The sequence below is a fragment of the Callithrix jacchus genome, chromosome Y (assembly GCF_049354715.1).
Source record: "Callithrix jacchus isolate 240 chromosome Y, calJac240_pri, whole genome shotgun sequence".
Taxonomy (NCBI): Eukaryota; Metazoa; Chordata; class Mammalia; order Primates; family Cebidae; genus Callithrix; species Callithrix jacchus.
Window position 1 is genome coordinate 14,619,468 of NC_133525.1, and position 22,192 is coordinate 14,641,659.

The 22,192-nt window shown below is 42.4% G+C and overlaps 2 pseudogenes; both read left to right on the plus strand.

The window, feature by feature from the left end:
• The first annotated feature begins 8,067 nt into the window (after window positions 1-8,067).
• LOC144581326 (tRNA-dihydrouridine(16/17) synthase [NAD(P)(+)]-like pseudogene) lies at window positions 8,068-9,471 on the plus strand (annotated as a pseudogene).
• Window positions 9,472-17,809: 8,338 nt separating this feature from the next.
• On the plus strand, window positions 17,810-19,937 carry LOC100402720 (tubulin beta-8 chain-like; annotated as a pseudogene).
• Window positions 19,938-22,192: the final 2,255 nt, after the last annotated feature.

The window sequence follows — 22,192 nt, forward strand, 5'->3', positions numbered from 1 at the left end:
CAAGAATGGATAACTTAGAGAGGAATATGAATGAATTGAAAGAGCTGAAAAACACAACACGAGAACTTCATGAAGCATGCACAAGTTTCAACAGCCAAACTGACCAAGCAGAAGAAAGAATATCAGAAGTCGAAGATCAACTCAATGAAATAAAATGAGAAACCAAGATTAGAGAGAAAAACGCAAAAAGGAATGAACAAGGTCTCCAAGAAATGTGGTACTATTTAAAGAGACCTAACCTATGTTTGATGGGTGTACCAGAATGTGACGAAGAGAATGAATCCAAGCTGAAAAATACTCTTCAAAATATTTTCCAGGAAAATTTCTCCAACCTAGCAAGACAGGTCAATATTCAAGTCCAGGAAATACACAGAATACCACAAAGATACTCTGCAAGAAGAGCAACCCCAAGGCACATAATCCTCAGATTCACCAGGGTTGAAATGAAAAAGAAAATACTAAGGGCAGCCAGAGAGAAAGGTTGGATCACCCACAAAGAAAAGCCCATCAGACTCACAGAAGATCTCTTGGCAGAAACGCTACAAGCCAGAAGAGAGTGGGGACCAATATTCAACATCCTTAAAGAAAAGAACTTTCAACCCACAATTTTATATCCAGCCAAACTGAGCTTCATAAGTGAAGGAAAAATAAATTTCTTTGCAAACAAGCAAGTACTCAGAGATTTTGTCACCATCATGCCTGCTTTACAAGAGCTCCTGAAATAGGCACTACACATAGAAAGGAACAACCAGTACAAGCCATTCCAAAAATATACCAAATGCTAAAGAGCATCAACAAAATGAAGAATCTGCATCAACTAATGGGCAAAACAGCCAGCTAGCATCAAAATGGCAGTATCAAATTCACACGTAACAATATTAACCCTAAATATAAATGGGCTAAATGCACCAATCAAAAGACACAGACTGGCAAATTGGATAAAAAACCAAAACCCATCAGTGTGCTGTATCCAGGGAACACATCTCAGATGCAAGGATACACAAAGACTCAAAATAAAGGGATGGAGGAAGACTTACCAAGCAAATGGAGAGAAAAAAAAAAGCAGGAGTTGCAATTCTCATCTCTGATAAAATAGACTTTAAAGCAACAAAGATCAAAAGAGACAAAGAAGGTCATTACATAATGGTAAAAGGATTGATAAAACAAGAAGAGCTAACGATCCTAAATATATATGGACCCAATACAAGAGCACCGAGATACATAAGGTAAGTTCTTAACGACCTACAGAGACTTAGACTCCCACACAATAATAGTGGGAGACTTTAACACTCCACTGTCAATATTAGACAGATCAACCAGGCAGAAAATTAACAAGGATATCCAGAGCTTGAACTCAGACCTGGAACAAGCAAACTTGATAGACATTTACAGAACTCCCCACCCCAAATCCACAGAATATACATTCTTCTCAGCACCACATCACACCTACTCTAAAATTGACCACATAATTGGAAGTAAAGCACTCCTCAGCAAATGCAAAACAACTGAAATCATAACAAACAGTCTCTCAGACTATAGTGCAATCAAGTTAGAACTCAGAATTCAGAAACTAACTCAGAACCGCACAGCTTCATGGAAACGGAACAAGTGGCTCTTGAATGTTGACTGGATAAACAATGAAATGAAGGCAGAAATAAAGAAGTTCTTTGAAACCAATGAGAATAAAGACACAACATACCAGAATCTCTGGGACACATTTAAAGCAGTCTCCAGAAAAATAATATAACAGTAAGTGCCCATATGAGAAGAGTGGAGAGATCCAAAATAGACACCCTATCATCAAAATTGAAAGAGCTAGAGGAGCAAGATCAAAAAAATTTAAAACCTAGCAGAAGACAAAATATAACTAAGATCAAAGCTGAACTGAAGGAGATAGAGACATGAAAAACCCTTCAAAAAATCAATAAATCCAAGAGCTGATTTTTTGAAAAGATCAACAAAATAAACCCCTAGCCAGATTGATATAAAAGAAAAGAGAACAACCAAATAGATGCGATAAAAAATGATAAAGGGGAAATCACCACAGATTCCACAGAAATTCAAACCATCATCAGAGAATATTACAAACAACTCTATACACAAAAACTAGTAAACCTGGAAGAAATGGATAAATTTCTGGACACCTGTGTCCTCCAAATCCTAAACCAGGAGGAAGCTGAAACTATTAATAGACCAATAACAAGGTCTGAAGTCGAGGCAGAAATTAAGAGCCTACCACACAAAAAAATTCCAGGTCCAGATGGGTTCACAGCCAAATTCTACCAGACACACAAAGAGGAGCTGATACCATTTTTTCTGAAACTATTCCAAATAATCCAAAAAGAGAAAATCCTTCCCAAATCATTATATGAGACCAACATTATCCTGATACCAAAACCCGGCAGAGACCCAACAAGAAAAGAAAACTTCAGGCCAATATCCATGATGAATATAGATGCAAAAATCTTCAATAAAATACTGGCAAGTCGACTGCAACCACACATCAAAAAACTTATCCATCATGATCAAGTAGGATTCATCCCAGAAATGCAAGGCTGGTTCAACATACACAAGTCTATAAACGTAATTCACCACATAAACAGAACCAAAAACAAAAACCACATGATGAGCTCAATTGATGAAGAGAAGGCATTTGACAAAATTCAACAGCCCTTTATGCTAAAAACCCTCAATAAACTCGGTATCGATCGAACGTATCTCAAAGTAATAAAAGCTATCTATGACAAACCAACAGCCAATATCATACTGAATGGTCAAAAACTAAAAGCATTCCATTTGAAATCCAGCACTAGGCAAGGATGTTCTCTCTCACCACTCCTATTTAATATAGTGCTGGAAATTCTAGCCAGAGCAATCAGGCAACAAAAAGAAATAAAGGGTATTCAAATAGAAAAGGGGGAAGCCAAATTGTATCTATTTGCAGACGACATGATAGTATACCTAGAATACCCCAGCGCCTCAGCCCAAAAACTCCTGAAACTGATAAGCAACTTCAGCAATGTCTCAGGATATAAAATCAATGTGCAAAAAACACGAGCATTTCTATACACCAATAACAGACTTAAAGAGAGCCAAATCAAGAACGAACTGCCATTCACAATTGCTACAAAAAGAATAAAATACCTAGGAATACAACTTACAAGGAAATTAAGGGACCTCTTCAAGAATAACTACAAACCACTGCTCAACGAAATAAGAGAGGACACAAACAGATAGAGAAACATTCCATGTTCATGGTTAGAAAGAACTAATATTATGAAAATGGCTATACTGCCCAAAGTAATTTACAGAATCAATGCTATCCCCTTCAAGCTACCATTGAATTTCTTCACAGAACTGGAAAAAAACCACCATGAACTTCATATGGAACCAAAAGAGAGCCCACACAGCCAAGTCAATTTTAAGCAAAGAAAATACAGCGGGGGGCATCACACTACCGGACTTCAAACTATACTACAAGGCTACAGTAATCAAAACAGCATGGTACTGGTACCAAAACAGAGATATAGACCAATGGAACAGAACAGAGGCATTGGAGGCAACACAAAACATCTACAACCATACAATCTTTGATAAACCTGACAAAAACAAGCAATGGGGAAAGGATTCCCTGTTTAATAAACGGTGTTGGGAAAACTGGCTAGCCATGTGCAGAAAGCAGAAACTGGACCCCTTCCTGACACCTTACACTAAAATTAACTCCAGATGGATTAAAGACTTAAACATAAGACCTGGCACCATTAAAACCCTTGAAGAAACTCTAGGCAAAACCATTCAGGACATAGGAGTAGGCAAGGACTTCATGAACAAAACAAAAAAAGCATTGGCAACAAAAGCCAAAATGGACAAATGGGACCTAATCAAACTCCACAGTTTCTGCATGGCAAAATAAATAGTCACTAGAGTGAATTGGCAACAAACAGAATGGGAAAAAACAAGCAGATTTGGAGTTTACCCATCTGACAAAGGGCTGATATTCAAAATTTACAAAGAACTCAAACAGATTTACAAGAAAAAAAACAAACAAGCCCATTCAAAAATGGGCAAAGGATATGAACAGACACTTTACAAAAGAAGACATACATGAGGCCAAAAAACATGAAAAAATGCTCATCATCACTGGTCATTAGAGAGATGCAAATCAAAACCACATTGAGATACCATCTCATGCCAGTTAGAATGGCGATCATTAAAAAATCTGGAGACAACAGATGCTGGAGAGGATGTGGAGAAATAGGAACACTTTTACACTGTTGGTGAAATTGTAAATTAGTTCAGCCATTGGGGAAGACAGTGTGGCGATTCCTCAAGGCCTTAGAAATAGAAATTCCATTTGACCCAGCAATCCCATTACTGGGTATATATCCAAAGGACTATAAATCGTTCTACTATAAGGAGACATGCACACGAATGTTCATTGCAGCACTGTTTACAATAGCAAAGACCTGGAACCAACCCAAATGCCCATTGATGATAGACTGGATTGGGAAAATGTGGCACATATACACCATGGAATATTATGCAGCAATCAAAAATGATGAGTTCATCTTCTTTGTAGGGACATGGATGAATCTGGAGAACATTATTCTCAGCAAACTGACACAAAAACAGAAAATGAAATACCACATATTCTCACTCATAGGCAGGAGATGAAAAATGAGAACACATAGACACAGGGAAGGGTGTACTACACACTGGTGTCTATTGAGGGGAATAGACGAGGGACAGTGAGGGTGGAGCTGGGGAGGAATAGCCTGGGGAGAAATGCCAAATGTGGGTGAAGGGGAGGAAGCCAGCAAAACACACTGCCATGTGTGTCGCTATGCAACTATCTTGCATGTTCTGCACATGTACCTTAAAACCTAAAATGCAATTTACAAAAAGAAAGAAATTAAAACCTGAATATAAAAGGCTGTAGGACCAGACTGAAATTAGAGAAGAGGGGGACATTTCCAAACTCATTCTTTGCGGCCGGTATTACCCGATATCAAAACCAGACGAAGAAACATTGAAAAAGCAAACTACAGGCCCATATCTGAGAATATTGATGCAAAAAAATGTCCAAAACACCTGGCAAACTGAATGAAAGAATACATAAATAGGTAACTCATAATGATCAAGTGGGATTTATCCCAAGGATGTAAAGATGGTTCAACATGAAAATCAATGTGATATATCATATAAACTGAATAAAGGACAAAATCCATGTGATCATTTCAATTATGCTAAAAAATTATATGATAAAATTTAATATTTTTTTTTGTTAAACAGAGTCTCACTCTGTCACCAGGCTGGAGTGCAGTGGCATGAGCTTGGCTCACTGCAACCTCTGCCTCCAGGTTCAAGGGATTATTCTGCCTCAGCCTTCCAAGTAGTGGGGACTACAAATGTGCACCACCACGCTCAGCTATTTTTTCTGTATTTTTAGTAGAGGTAGGGTTTGACCATGTTGGCCAGAACACTCTCCATCTCTTTACCTTGTGATCACCCATCTCAGCCTCCCAATGTGCTAAGATTGCAGGTGTGAGCCACTGAGCCCAGCCAAAATTTAATATTCTTTTATAATAAAAAACCCTTTGAAAACTTGGTATGGAATGAACATACTTCAACATAATAAAAGCCATATATGACAGACACACAGCTAGTATCATACAGAGTGAGGGAAAACTAAAAGCTTTTCTCTGAAATCTGGAAGATGACAAGAATGTCCACTTTTACCACAGTTATTCAACATAATTCTGAAAGTACTAGCTGGAGCGATCAGATAAGTGAAAGCAATAAAGTGCATCCCAACTGGAAAAGAATTCAAACTATTTTCTTTTTGCTGATGATATAATCTTATATTTGGAACAAAATAAAGACTCCTCTGATAGGGTTTAAATGTATGTCACCTTCCAAATATCATATTGAAATATAATTCTCAATGTTGGAAGTGGGCCTGGTGAAAGGTGATTTAGCCATCAGGGTAGATTACTCATGAATGGCTTAGCACCATCCCATTTGGTACTATCCTCATGATAGTGAGTGAGTTCCCACAAGTTCTGGTTATTTAAAAGTGTGTAACAACTTACTCCTTTGTTTTTTGTTCCTGCTTTTTGTCCTGTGATGTGCAAGATTCTGCTTCATCTTCTGCCATGATTGTAGAATTCCAGAGGCCTCCCCAGAAGCATATGCCAGTGCTATGTCTTCTGTACAACCTGTAGAATTATGAGCCAGTTAAACTTCCTTTTTAAAAATAAATTACCCAGTCTCAGGCATTCATAGTAATGCAAAAATGGTTTAATACAAAAAATTGGCACCAAAAAGGGAAAATTGTTGTAAGAATACCTAAAAATGTGGAATAAGCCTTGTAATTGGGTACACAGGCAGAGGTTGGAAGAGTTTGTAGAACTCAGAAGAAGACAGAAAATGAGGGAACATTGAGATTTTCTTAAAGACTGGTTGAATGGCTGTGACCAAAATGCTGATAGTAATCTGGACAGTGAAGACTGGACTGAGGAGGTCTCACATGAAAATTAGGAACTTACTGGGATGAAAGCAAAGGTCATGCATGTTATGTCTCAGCAAAGTGGTTTGCTAAGTTGGGTTCATGCCCTAGAGATATATAAACGTTTGAATTTGAGAGTGTGACAATTTAGGATTTCTGTTGGAAGTAATGTCTAAGGAGCAAAGCATTCGAGATATGGCCTGGATGCTTCTAACAACTTATACTTAAATGCTGGAGCCAAAAAATAAGTTGTAACTTCTATATACAAGAGAAGCATGGTGTAAAATTTTGAAAACTTTGCAGGCTAACCATGTGGCAGAAAAATAAAGAGCTTTTATAAGAGAGAAATTCAAGTAGGCTGTGAGGCACCCAATGTTAGAGATATTTGCATAACATAAAAAAAAGTATTGATAGCCAAGGCAATGAGAAGGAGGACTTGAAGGCATTTTAGAAATCTAAGAGGCAGCCTTCCATCACAGGCCCGGAGGTCTAAAAGAAGACAATAGTTTCTGGGATCAGGCTGAGGACCATACTCTCTTGAGAGGCCTTGGAACATGGCTTCCTGCATCCTGGCCACCGCTCAAGCTCCAGGAGTATCTCAGATTGGCCCAGTTACAACTCCAGTCACTTCTTCAAATGGTGTAAGTCATAAGCCTTGGTAGCTTCCATGTGCTGTTAAGCCTATTACAAAATGCAAAAGTTGAGACTTGAAAGCCTCCACCTTTATTTCAAAAAATTATGCAAAAGCCTGGGAGTTCAGGCAGAAAACATGCTGCAGTGGTGGAGCCCTCATGGAGAATTTCTATTAAAACAATGCAGAGAAGAAATATGGGATTACAGTCCCCATATAGGCACCCTACTGGGGCATGGCCTAGTAGGTCTATGAGGAGAGGATCATTGTCCTCCAGACCCCAGAATGGTAGATCCAGCTACAGCTCGAGCTTTGCACCTGGAAAAGTCAGAGGCAAACAATACCAGCCCATGAGAGCAGCTGTAGGGGCTCAACCATGAAAGGCCACAAGGTCAGACTTTCCCAAAGCATTAATATGTCTAGGAAATGGGACAGAGAGTAAAAAATAATTATTTTGGATTCTTATAAATTAATAACTGCCCTTCTGGGTTTCATACTTGCATGGGTCTTGTGGTCCCCTTTTTTGGGCTGATTTCTTCCTTTTAGAATATGAGTATTTACCCAATGCCTATAACCCTTTTGTATCTTGGAAGTACCTAACTAACTTTTTTTTAAACAGGCATATGGAAGGAAGAAACTAGCTTTGCCTTAGATGAAACTTTTGACTTTTGAGTCAAGGCTAAAATAAGCTAAGACTTTTGGGATTATTGGGAAGTCATGATTGCATTTTAAAATATGAGAAGGGCCGGTGGCGGCACGGAGCCCTGGGCCTGGCTGCGGCCCCAGCGCGGTGCTGGCATTCCCAGAGGCCTGAGCGTGGCATGGGCCCCGGGCGTTGGCGAGGCCGGAGCGAGGTGGGCCCGGGACACAGGCAGCCGGCGCCTTCGGAGCCAAAGGCACGCGACGGACATGGCAAGGCCTGGAGACAATGCGAAAGCTGCAGGGCTTCGAGTTCTGGGGGCCCGCCACGTCGTGGCCCCCATGGTAGACCAGAGCGAGCTGGCCTGGAGGCTGCTGAGTCAGCGCCACAGGGCACAGCTCTGCTACACGCCCATGCTGCACACCCAAGTCTTCGTCTGCCATGCTAATTACTGGAAGGAGAACCTGTACTGTGAGTTGTGCCCCAAGGACCGGTCCCTCATGGTGCAGTTCTGTGCCAATGACCTGTAGGTGTTTGTTCAGGCAGCTCTCATGGCTCAGAATTACTGTGATGCCATCGACCTGAACCTGGGCTGCCCACAGATGATAGCCAAGAGAGGTCACTATGACGCCTTCCTGCAGGACGAGTGGAACCTGCTCCAAAAAATAATTTTGCTGGCCCACAAGAAACTCTCTGTTCCCGTTATGTGCAAAATCTGTGTCTTCCCAGAGATTGACAAGACTGTGAGGTATGCCCAGATGCTGGAGAAGGCCGACTGCCAGTTGCTGACCGTTCATAAGTGCAAAGGAGCAGAAGGGGCCCCGGTCGGGTGCAGTGTCCTGAAAGAACATTAAGGCTGTGCAGAAAGCTGTGGCCATCCCTGTTTTCACCAATGGGAACATCCAGAGCCTACAGGATGTGGAGCGCTGCATCCAGGACACGGGTGTACAGGGTGTCATGAGCGCAGAAGGCAACCTGCACAACCCTGCCCTGTTTGAGGGCCAGAGCCCTGCCGTGTAGAAACTGGCCAGTGAATACCTGGACATCATGTGGGAGCTCCCCTGTCCACTGTCCTACGTCCGGGCCTACCTCTTCAAGCTGTGGCATCACATGCTGAAGGTGCATCAGCAGCTGTGAGAGGAGCTGGCCAAGGCAAAATCCCTGGAGGGCATTGCTGCTGTGAGCCAGAAGCTGAAGATGCGGTGTCAGGAGGAGATATCCAGGCAGGAGGGAGTGAAGCCCACCAGCGACTTGCCCTTCCTCTGGATCTGCCAGCCCTATGTCCGGCCGGGGCCCAGGGAGGGGAGCAAGGAGAAGGCAGGTGGGTGCAGCAAGTGGGCCCTGGAGGAGGAGGAGTGTGGCATGAAAGTCCTGTCCAAGAACAAGCAGAAGAGGCAGCTGAAGAACCCCCACAAGACCTCTGACCCCTCTCTGAAGTTAAAATATGCAATATGTGACCAGTGTGGCAACCCAAAGGGCAACAGATGTGTGTTCAGCCTGTGCCACGGCTGCTGCAAGAGGTGAGCTGCCAAAGAGACCACGGACTGCCCAGGTCATGGATTGCTTTTTAAAACCAAATTGGAGAAGTTTTTGGCCTGGAAAGGGACCCAGCCTGAGCTGCAGCCGCCTCTGACTGCCACGCCCCGCACACCAGGTGACTTCTCAGAAGTCATGAGTAGTGCTCTGGCCTGAAGGCCCAGAACCTCCACCCCCAGGACCGCTCCTGAAGCCTGGACATGTCCTACTTAAGGAAACATCTTTTACTCAGGGAATCTCCCCTTACTTAACATGGAGAGATGCTCCCTGTCCCCCTTGGCCTGCACTGGGTGCCTGGAATGCTGCAGTGGGGAGCAGGCCCCAGGCTGGACCTGCCCTGTCCTCAGCATGTGTGTGCAAAAGCAAACAATAAGTCATTTCAAAGAAAAATAAAATATGAGAAGGATATAAGATTTGGAATAGCCAAGGGCAAACTAATGTAGTTTGAGTGTGTGTCCCCACCAAAATCCCATATTGAAATGTAATCCTCAATGTCGGTGGTGGGCCTACTGGGGAGGTGATTCAATCATGAGGGCAGAATTTCCATGAACATTTTGATATCATTTTCTTATTCTCACATAGTAAGCTTTAATGAGAGCTGGTTGTTTAAAAGTATGTAGCACTCCCCCCCACAGACACCCTCGCATTTACAATGTGATGTACAAGCACTAGATTTATCTTTTACCTTGAGTGTCAGCTGTCAGAGGCTTTTCCAGAAGCAGAACCCAGTGCTATGCTTTCTGTACAGCCTGTAGAACCATGAGCCAATTAAACCTCTTTTCTTTATAAATTACCCAGTCTCAGATTACTTCTTTATAGCAATGTAAGAATTGCCTATATGTCCACTATAAAACTGTTAGAACTAACAAATTAATTAAATTTGCAGAATACAAAATCGATATATACAAATCAGTAGAATTTCTATAAGCCAACAGTCAACAAACTGAAAAAGAATTTTAAAAAATAATACTATCTGCAATAGCCACAAATAAAAAAAAGTGTAGAAATTAACCAAAGAAATAAAAGTTCTCAACAATTAAAACTATAAAACACCAGTAAAAGAAAGGAAAGAGGACACAAAACATAGAAAAATATTTCTATGTTCACAGATTTGGAGACTCAGTATTTTTTAAATGTTCCCACAATCCAAAGCAATCTATAGATTTTATGCCATCTCTACCAAAATTATAATGACATTCTTCAAAGAAATAGAATAAGAATTCTGAAAATTATATGGAACCACAAAATACTATAATAATCAAAGCTATGCTGAGTATATAAAACAAAACAGGAGAAATCCCATTACCTGGCTTCAAATTATACTACCAAGCTATAGTAATTAAAACAGCATGGTCCTAGCATAAACACAGATATGGAACAGAATAGAGAACCCAGAAACAAACTCATAAACCTAGAGCAAACTTATTTTCAATGAAATTGCCAAGAACATACAATAAAAAATAAGACAATTTCTTCAATAAATAGAGCTGGGAAAATTGACACGTCATAGTCATAAAAATAAAACTAGAACCATATTTCTGGCCACATACAGAAACCAAATTAAAATGAGTTAAAGACTTAAGCCTAACATCTCAAACTATCAATCTTTTACAAGAAAACATTGGGGAAACTCTCTAGGGCATTGGTTTGAGCAAAAATTTCTTAAATAATGCCCCATAAGCACAGACAAACAAAGCAAACATGGACAATGGGATTACAGCAAGTTAGAGAGTTTTTTACAGTGAAGGAGACAATCAACAAAGTGAAGAGAAAACGCATAGAATGGGAGCAAATATTTGTAAATTAGCCATCTGAAAAAGGATTAATAGCTACATAATATGGTTAGGATTTGTGTCTTCACCCAAATCTCATATTAAATTTTACTCCCCAATTGTTGAGAGAGAGACCTGGTAGAAAGTGATTGGATCATGGGGGTGGTTTTCCCCATGCTTTTCTTGTGATAGTGAATCAGTTCTCATGACATCTGATGCTTCTGTAAGGGTACCTACCCACTTTGCTTTACATAGCTGCTCTCTTTCCTACTGCCATGTAAGAGATGCCTGCTTCCCTATCTGGCATGATTGTAAGTTTCCTGAGGCCTTCCCAGCTGTGTGAAACTGTGAGTCAATTAAACTGATTTTCTTTATAAATTACGAGTCTCATGTATTTTTTAATTGCAGTGCAGAAGTAGACTAACACAGTGCAATAGATTAAGAGTTTTAAACATTCTATGGAAAAAAAGTAATAACATAAAGAGTAAGCAAAAAATTTAAATAAACATTTATGAAAAGAAGACATACAATTGGCAAACAGACAAATGAAAAGATGCTTCATATTACTGATTATTATAGAAATGCAAATCAAACTTACAATGAGATATTATTTTACCCCCATACCCTGTTGTTGGGAACAGTTTTAATGTTTCCGATATAACTAAAAATAGAACTACAATATGGTCCAGGAATTTTACTGCTCAGTATATACCTAAAACAAATAAAATTGGCAAATCAAAGACATATCAGTACTCCCATGTTTGCTACAGAAGGGTTTATGATAGCCAAGATTTGTAAAGAATCTAAATGTCTATTAAGAGATGACTGGATAGAGAAAATGTGGTACATATACACTATCCAGCTATAAGAGAGAATCAGAGTCTGTCATTTGCAATGGCATAAATGGAACTGAAAGTCTTTATGTTAAGTGAGATAAGTGAGACACAGAAAGACAAATGTCATATGTTCTTATTTTATTTTATGTTTTTGAGACGGTGTTTCACTGTTGTTACCCAGGCTGGAGTGCAATGGCACGATCTCAGCTCACCACAACCTCTACCTACTGGGTTCAGGCAATTCTCCTGCCTCAGCCTCCCGAGTAGCTGGGACTACAGGCACGCACCACCATGCCCAGGTAATTTTTGTATTTTTAGTAGAGATGGGGTTTCACCTTGCTGACCAGGATGGTCTCAATCTCTTGACCTCGTGATCCACTCACCTCGGCCTCCCAAAGTGCTGGTATTATAGGCGTGAGCCACCACGCCCGGCCAGGATATGTTTTTATTTATTTGTGGATGCTAAAATTCTAAACAATTGATCTCATAGATACAGAGTATAACGATGGCTACTGGAGGCTGGGAAGGGCAGTGGGGGAACAGAAGGATAGTGGGAATGTTATATGGGTAGAAAACACTGTTAGAAAACTGAATAAGACAATATTTAACAGCACAACAGGGTGATTATAGTCAAAAATAATTTATACATTTTATAATGACTAAAAGAGTATAATTGGATTGTTTATAACACAAGCAGTCAATGAATGAGTGGATGGATACCCCAATTTTCAATATGTATTACTCATTGAATGCCTGTATCAAAATATGTCATGTACCCCCATAAATATATACACAAATTATGTATCCACAAAAATAAATTTAAAAATTAAAATTTAAAAAAAATGGGGGGAGAGTATAATGAGGCATGTGTGATCCATGGCCTGAACTAACTTTTCAGGTTAACTTTGAAATGTCCTTATCCAAGATGAGGGTTCCATTTAGACAATAGAGGCTTAGGAATTTATTTTTGGTTTACAAGTGGAAGAAAGAAGGATTTTTAATCCTGAGCCATAGCTCTCAGTCAACCAATCCCTGCAGGGAACCTTGTTCTTGACTGTGGAGATAAACACTATTTTTCCTTTCCACTGAAGAATGTCACATTTTAAAATGACAGAAAACATCTTCAAACTAAGAGGTACTACCTTGTTGAATCTGATTTGGTTTAAATTGTAATTAATCTAATCACATGTGTGGCTCATGTCTGTAATCTAAGCAATTTGGGAGGCCAAGGTCGGCAGATCACTTTTGGTCAGGGGTTTGAGACCAGTCTGGCCAACATAGTAAAACCCCATCCCTACTAAAAACACAAAAATTAGCTGTATGTGGTGTTGCATGCCTGTAATCCCAGCTACTTAGGAGGCTGAGGCAGAAGAATTGTTTGAACCTGGGAGGCAGAGGTTGCAGTGATCCACGATGGTGCCACTGCACTCCAACCTAGGCAACAGAGCAAGACTCAGTCCCAAAATAATAATAATAATGATTAATGATAATAAATAATAATAGAAAAGCCTCATTGTGTTTCAAACAAAATTTCTTTTGAGTATCAACTACATCAACTTGCATATTCTCTATAATTATTTTGTTTACTTGATACATAATTCTGAGGACTTTTGAGGACTAATTTCACTGTTTTCTACCATTTTGGTAAACATACCAAATTCCATCAAACATAATGCACAAAATTCCTGAGAAATACATTTTCTCCTTGAGGAGTAGACTTGTTGTGTTAGAGGAACTCATGGTTACCAAGCTCTAATTTAATAAACATGACTAGAATACTCTATCTTAATATTGGTAGATAGGTACTCACAAGACAGTTAAAAGATTAACACTTATGGTCAGAATATAGCCGCATATTTTAGCTGGCCACCAATTACAATTGCAGAATATGTATGGCCATACAAGACATCTTCCACCAAGCCTGAAAAATGTGTAAATGTCCCAGGAGTGCAGCATATTTTCTTAAAGATAGTATTAATGATCTAGCTTAGGTCAAAAGTTTAATGGCCATTGTTAAAACCAATAGTACCTGCCTTTAGTGAGTATGTGTGCATTTTTAAGTTTAATTGTAACTCTTTCTCTTTATAGTTTCTTCTAAGTTGAGAGACTAACAAAAGACAGTGCACTCCTGCTCTTGTTTTCTGAGGATACCCAACTCTGTACTGGAGTCATTGCTAATAAACTTGCTTTTTTCACTGTGCTCTCTGACTTACTTCAGATTTTTTTCTTCTACACAACCTAAGAATCCTTTGTGGTCTGTATCAGAACCCTCTTTTCAAGCAACATCTTTCAGTAACATCATGAAGGGACACCAAGATAAGACCCCGACTCCAAGGAAAACAATCCATACAGAATCAGTTAGCTGACATTGAGCAAGTGGAGTATCTTTTAGAGTCATAAAGCCATTCCAGTGGGTAAGAATGATTATCTACTATCACTTAAGTGAGAGGCCCTACAGTATAGTGCTAGAGTGAGAGACTCAGCCACAGAAGTTAAAGGGCTTGGGGTGTCATACTCAGATTATAAGCCAAGCTCACAGAGTTAGAGGCCCTGGGGTTTATTGAAAAGAATGAATTTTGCTAAACATGATGTTTGCCACTTTCTCTTTTTGGACTGCCTACCTTGTGCTCTCTGTCCCTCACCTGAAGGCTCTGCATCTTGTCACCTTTCTGCTCACTGCCTCTGTTTTGTAGCAGCCTGGAGGCTACCACAGGAAGCAAACCTCAAACAATTTAGCTTTTACTTTCCTCAATGATTTTCTGACTTTCAGCTGATTGCTTGTTTAATTTGCCACTGGTCCAAGTGACACTTTAAAAAATAGATGTCTTGGAACCTAGTATTTTTTTTACCTTGATTATTAGAAAACATCAGCAAGAACCTCTCCATCATTATAATTAGAAGTTGAAATTTATTTAACAGCCCCACATGAAAAAAATCATGGGGAACAATTGAAGGCCAGTAGCCTACTTTTCTGAGCAGACAGACTAGGTGGTCTCTGGGTGTCTTAGATTTCTTGGCACTGTTGCTGCTACAACTTCTCTAGTAGGCAAGGCTAATCAGCAAACACTAGGACAGCACCTAAAGGTTTTTTGGCCCCACACCAAGGGAAGGTGGTCCTAGAAACTAAAGGGTACCAGTGGATTATAGGGAAAATTTATTAAAGTATCAGGCCTTAGTACTAGACACTTCAGACATAACTTTTGAAGTCTGTCAAACCATAAACTGAGCTACTTATCTGCTAGAGTACATAGGTGCTTCCAGCATTTCCAGCATACATGTTGTATTAGTCTGTTCTCATGGTGCTAGTAAAGACATATCTGAGGCTGGGTAATTTATAAAGAAAAGAGGTTTAAGGCTGGGCGCGATGGCTCATTCCTGTACTCCCAGAACTTTGGGAGGCTGAGGTGGGTGGATCACGAGGTCAAGAAATCGAGACCATCCTGGTCAACATGGTGAAACCCCGTCTCTACCAAAAATACAAAAAAATTAGCTGGGCATGGTGGCGCATGCCTGTAATTCTAGCTACTCAAAAGGCTGAGGCAGGAGAATTGCCTGAACCCAGGAGGCGGAGGTAGCGGTGAGCCAAGATCGTGCCATTGCACTCCAGCCTGAATAACGAGAGCGAAACTCCGTCTCAAAAAAAAAAAAAAAAGAAAAGAGGTTTAATTGACTCACAGTTCCACATGGCTGGGGAGGCCTCACAATCACAGCAGAAGGTAAAGGAGGAGCAAAGTCACATCTCCTACATGGCAGCAGGCAAAAGAGCTTGCGTAGAAAAACTCCACTTTATAAAGGGGAGTAATCCCAGCATTTTGGGTTGCCGAGCTGGATGGATCACCTGAAGTCAGGAGTTTGAGACCAGCCTGACCAATATGGTGAAATCACATCTCTACTTTAAATAAGAAAATTAACCAGGCAAAGCCGGCATCGTGCCACTGCACTCCAGCCTGGGCAACCGAGCAAGACTATGTCTAAAAAAAAAAGCAAAAAAAATTAAAGTGAAATCATCAGATCTCATGAGGCTTATTCAGTGTCACAAGAACAACATGGGAAGCCCCCACCCAATTCAGTCACCTCCCAATGGGTCCCTCCGAAGACACATGGAAATTATGACAGCTACAATTTAAGATTTGACTGGAGACACAGCGAAACCATGTCACAGGTTATGAAACAAATTTATTCTTGCTGGCCAGACTTGAGATGAGCTCCTTGACCATCCCAAGGAAGAGTGGTTAACAGATGCAAGTTGTTTTGTGCATCAGGAAAACAGGAGGGCTAGACATACTCTTATTAGTCAGCACAAGTTAATCAAGTCACAAGCCCTACTGGCCTCTACCTCAGCTCAAGAAGCTGAGTTAATTAAACTTTCCAGAGCCCTGCAGTTGAGAAAGTATTAAAAGTTAACATTTACACTGATTCTAAGTATGATTTTTGTGGTGCTTCATGCTTATGCTGCAATTTGGAATGGGTAGGGACTCCTGACCACAGAGGGTTTTCCATACAACATCACCCAGATTTTGAGCTTGTTAGAATGCTGCTTGGCTGCCAAAGAAAAGTGAATATAATTCATTGCAGAGGATGTCAAAAGAGAGATTGACCGTGTTAAAGAAAATGCCCTTGCAGATGGGGTAGCCAAGTCACTGCACTAAAAGGGCCAATGAAGCTGATGGGCATGCTGGTCAGCATATCCAGAGCTGAGCCAGAATGCTTCAAAGAAGAAGAAAAATGGGCCAAGGAATGCAGTTTAGCCCAACACTCCTCTGGCTGGCTGACTCGTGGTAATACATTACTAATGCCAGGTACCAATCATAAGAAAATAATTAAGCACTTACATGATTTTTTTCACCCTAGAAAGGATTGTTTCAGTTAATGTCTCATTGGTTTATGACAATAAATCTTTTCAAGACACTGAAACAGGTGGCCCTGCCCTGAGCTCTGTGCCTGAAATAACCCAAACAGCCAGCAATTTTCTCCTCTAGTTTAACATGTCTGACATTGAGAGTCCTCTCCAGGTGAGGACTAAGAACTCTAATTTACTCAGATGCCTTTGTGTAGGACATTCAAGTATTTGCTAATACTTACTGATACCTTCACTGGTTAGATCAAGGTGTTCCCCATGCTATCTGAATAATGTTCACCAGAAGATATTATTCCTCAGTTTGGATCATCTAAAAGTCTGCAAAGTGACAATGACCCATCTTTTACATCAGGCATATCCCAACACGTATCCTCAGCTTTAGGAATCAAATATCATTTTTGCTCTGTGTGGAGACTGTAGTCCTCTGGAAACATGGAAGAACTAAACATACTCTAAAGAAGTCTCTAACAAAATCAGAGGGCTGACTACCCCTAACACCCATAGCTTACCATGGGTTTGAGCTGCTCCAAAGGAAAACTTATACTTAAGTCCTGTTGAGTTGGCATACAGAAAGACTTTCCTAACCACAGATCTCCTAAGAGATGAAAAAACTCATCTCATCAATCACAAAAATATGTCATCAATCTAGGACAAGTGGAAAGGCACTCTGCGAATATGGAAACAAAAGGCTTCCCCTCTCCCACGGGAAGAAAATTCAGTTTTAGCTCAGCTAGGGATTTGGTCTTACTGAAGACATGGGAAGAAGTTCTCCAGTTTACCAGCTTTCCCCAATTTGGAAAGAACCGCAGCAAGGCCACCTGATCTCTCCAATAGATGTTAAACCCCAAGGGATTCACCTTTGGAAAAGTAAAGCTGTTTCTTATTCTGAGAGCCCAATCCAAGGCTGCAGGAGGTGGGCGCAGGACTGCGGGCCCTAAGCATTGGTGGACTGCAGGCTGAATCATTGTGTGACTGCTTCTCCTTTTCACGTTTCTTCTTCTGCCCATAATCCCGACTTGGCCATAAGGGAATTCATGCTCACCCAACCCGGACACTGCAAGAACCATATTGGCACAAAGGTTGGCAGCCAGGGGTCTAATCTAAGGGCACAGCTAGGGTCTGCGGGGTGGCCGATGAAGATGTTGGCAGTGGAAGGGGTGGCCCCTCTGCATTGCGGTCCCTGGGCTTCCTGCCCAGGATGCGGTGGAGCTGTGTGGCTGGCAAGACTGCCAGGTCAAACCTCAAGGGACTTAGTGGCCTGAGGGTGGGGGTGGAAGTGGGAGAGGGACTAGAGCATCTCCAACTCCCCAAGCTCTGTGACTTAGCCCTGGCCTGTCTGGCCTGTCGCATCTCTTGCAGTTCTGGGAGGTGATATCTGATGAACATGGCATCACCTCCACTGACACCTACTGTGGGGAGAGTGACCTGCAGCTGGAGCGCATCAATGTGTACCACAACAAGGCCAGTGGTGAGACTCCAGTCTTGCCCCAATAGCTCTCCTGGGAACGAATGCCTTCCCATTCCCTTCAGGTGGCAGGTACGTGGCTCACGCTGTGCTCATGGATCTGGAGCCAGGAACCATGGACTCCATGACCTCGGGGTCCTTCAGGCAGATCTTTAGGCCAGACAACTTTATCTCAGGTGAGCTGTGGATGAGGACTGGGATGTGGCTCCTTAGCCAGGGCAGTTCAAAGTCAATGAGGGCCTCAAGGTTATCTCTGTGGGAACTGTGGAACCAAGGCCCCTGAACACCCTCCCATCCTCTGAGTCACTCAGTCTCCCTTTCCTAAATGGGCTTTGCCGGAGGAAGGCCCAGCTGTCTTCTCAACTTGAGGAGCTGATGTAATCTTCCTGCAAGGAGCTGATATGGGGCCATGACTACAGCCTTCTTATTGCCTGGGAATGGGCAGGAGCCACCTGCAGTGAGTCTGCTGTTAGCTGTCTTGGGATTGGCTCCTGATCTATATTCTAACAAGCAAGGCTGCTGTCCTGTAACTTAGGAGGAGGGGATTTTATTTGCTCCACATGCAGGGTGAATCGTGATTTTACCTCACATGTGACACTTGGACCTTTATACATTGTGGTGGTGACCACCATTTACCTGGCCATCAAGTGACTGGCAGTACTACCTTACAGGTCAGTGTGGGGCTGGTAACAACTGGGCCAATGGGTACTACATTGGAAGGCTTGGAGCTGATGGAGTCGGTGGTGGATGCTGTGAGAAGAGAGGCTGAGAGCTGTGATTGCCTACACGGTTTCTAGCTGACCCACTCCCTGGGTGGGGGGACTGGGTCTGGGATGGGTACACTTCTCATGGGTGAAATTTGGGAGGAGTACCCAGATGGAATCATAAACACATTCAGTGTCCTGTCCTCGCCCGGGTTGTCAGAACCCATGGTGGAGCCCTACAATGCCACCCTTTCCATCAACCAGCTCAAAAAAATGCAGATGAGACGTTCTGCATCGATAATGAAGTGCTCCATAACATCTGTCCCAGAACCTTAAAACTGACCACATCCACCTACGGTGACCTGAATCACCTGGTGTCTGCTACCATGAGTGGGGTCACCACGTACTTGCACTTCCCGGGCCAGCTGAATGCGAACATGCTTCCATTTCCTGGGCTTCACTTCTTTATGCCTGGCTTTGCCTCACTGACCAGCCAGCAGTACTGGGCCCTGACCGTGGCTGAGCTCACTCAGCAGCTGTTCGAGGCTAAGAATATGATGGCCACCTGTGACCCCCGACGTGGCTGCTACCTAACCATGGCTGCCATTTTCAGAGGTCACATGTCCATGAGGGAGGTGAATAAGCAAATGCTCAATATCCAGGACAAGAACAGCAGCTACTTTGCTCCCTCACAAAAAGAAAAGAGCCATCTGTGACATTCCACCCCAGGAACTAAAAATGTCGGCCGCCCTCATCGGTAACAACACAGCGGTCCAGGAGCTCTTCAAACGTGATGCCGAACAGTTTACAGCTATGTTCAGGCACAAGGCCTTCCTGCACTGGTACACGAGTGAGGGCAAGGGTGAGATGGAGTTCACCGAGGCCGAGAGCAACCTTAATGACCTGGTGTCAGAATATCAGTAATACCAAGATGCCATGGCTAAGGAGGAATTGTTTAAGGCATGAGGTCAGGAGGAGGTAGCCTAGAAGCTTCCTTTTCCAGGCAAAGGGAGAAGTAGTGTGGATTCTTTAGTGTATTTTGACAGCCATTGTTACTTCTTTGTACCTCTTTGACTCTTTACATCTCCTCCTGCTACATTTTAAAGCATTTTTATAGTGTGTAGTTTGGCCTAATAAAGTATTTTTATGACACTTGGTTTCACCTCCACTTCTTTCTATAGGCCCCTGGATACTGCTTCCAGATGGGAATAGTGGTCCTGCAAGGCTGCAGCTGTCTTGGGCTTGTCACATCCCAGAAACAAGCAGTCCAGTGGCTCCTGGAGGGGTCGGCATGGGCTGTGGACATGGCAGGCAGGCTTCACACAAACTTGGGGCTGGCCTGGGCCTTGGGCAGCTACTTGGTGGGATACCTGTTTCTGAATGGAAGCCTCCATTTATCCTATTTACGAAACTTCCAGGAGACCAGCTGGGCCTGTTTGTGGAATTTTATAAGTGTTCAGTGACCCCGGTGTATAATGTCCCCAGTGTATCAACTCAGGGTAGGAATGTGCTTGGACAGTTGGCCCTGAACCAGCAATAAAGGGTAGGCAAGCAGGGCCCCAGCCACCCCATACTATAATGGCCTGGATGTGTCTGTATGGCCTCACTCTCTTAATGAGGTGGGCATGGGTATCTGGCAGGAGTTGGTAGGCAGGAATTGAGCCCACCATATACTCACATGCAGTGAACCCCATAAATAAGGGGATTCAGTTGTGAAGGCCATAGATAAAGTTGCTGGCCTGCATGCTTGGGGTAGTCTCGGTCCAAAGGCACAGATGGGGTTTCTGAACAGAACCTGGGGAGACAGGCAGGTGCTCACAAGTGCTGTTTCCCTCAACTGGCAACCAGTGAGAATGACCTAGTGGGGGTCTAATCTGTCCCTGTCTGGAGGACTGATGTTCTCTGGAAAGTTGGCTAATGGGCACTGTCTCCTGTCTGCCTGACTCCCACTCCAAAACCTCAGGGTAAAAATAATCTAAGATTGTCAGGATGAGACTGGTGAGGGTGACACCCTTGGGGATGGGTCTTTTAGCCCAGGACCCTAGCCTGGCAGAGTCTCCTCCGGAGGCTTGTTAGGGAGCCTGGACTTCAAGGGCTGCTTCAGGGAAGCTGTTAAATAAGAGATGTGTGTGTGAGCTGGGTGCTGGGCAGCATGCCAGGACAATGCTCTTCTACCTGGCTCTTGTAGAACTTGTCCATGGCCTATGTGATGACCTCTTGGTAATTCCCCTCCCCCATATCACACAGACAAGACAAAGCAAGCATAGCCTGGGGGCGGGCAGATGTACATGTTCCACCCCAGTTTCCCTGGGCATACCCACTGGCCTCAGATGTGTCAGGGAAAACAAGTGATGCTCCTCTGTTTCTGAGTGTTGACAATGGGCCATTGGGGGCAAAGGAGAACTGGCAAGGAGGACAGTGCCTCTTCTTGAAAGAAGTGGCTCCTGGAAGCAGCAGAGGTGGAAAAGGTCCCTCAGACTCCCCCAAGCTGTTCTTGAGCAGGAAAATGGGCCTCTCTGACAGTGCTCCTCAGTGGCTCTCATTCTCTGAAAGGTGTCCTTGCCCAGCCCAGCCCAGGTGCACACCCTGAGATGACCTTGCAAAAATACTTGTTACTCCTTTGTACTTTTTGAGTCTTTCCATCTCCTTCTGCTACATTTTAAGGCATTTTTATAGTGTGTAGTTTTGCCTAATACTCTTATGGCAAAAAATGGGTGAGACCTTTATAGTGTGTAGTTTGGCCTAATAATACATCTTTATGGCAAAAAAAAATGAATAAAATAAAAAAGAGGTGGAATCTTTGTGATTCCTGGCACATTACTTTCATTGTGTGGAAGTTTGTTTTAAGCTCTTCTAAAGTGAGCGTATTCCAGTTTTGTCCTGAGTTTTAAGGTTTTGGTCTTAACTAGAACAAGCATTTTTTGTTTGTTTGTTTGTTTGTTTTCTAGATTTGAAGGATTTTTAAAAATTTAAATCTAAATTGTTTGTACAGGTGGTTTTGGTCACATGGATAAGTTCTTTGGTGGTGATTTCTGAGATTTTAGGGCAGCCATCACCCAAGCAGTGTACACTGTTCTCAATCTGTGGTCTTTTATCCTTCCCTCAATCCTCTTCCAGCCTTCCTCCCTGAGTCCCTAATGTCTGTTATATCATTCTTATGCCTTTGCATCCTCTTACCTTAGCTCCTACTTACAAGTGAGAACATATGACACTTGGTTTGCCATTCCTGAGTTACCTTACTT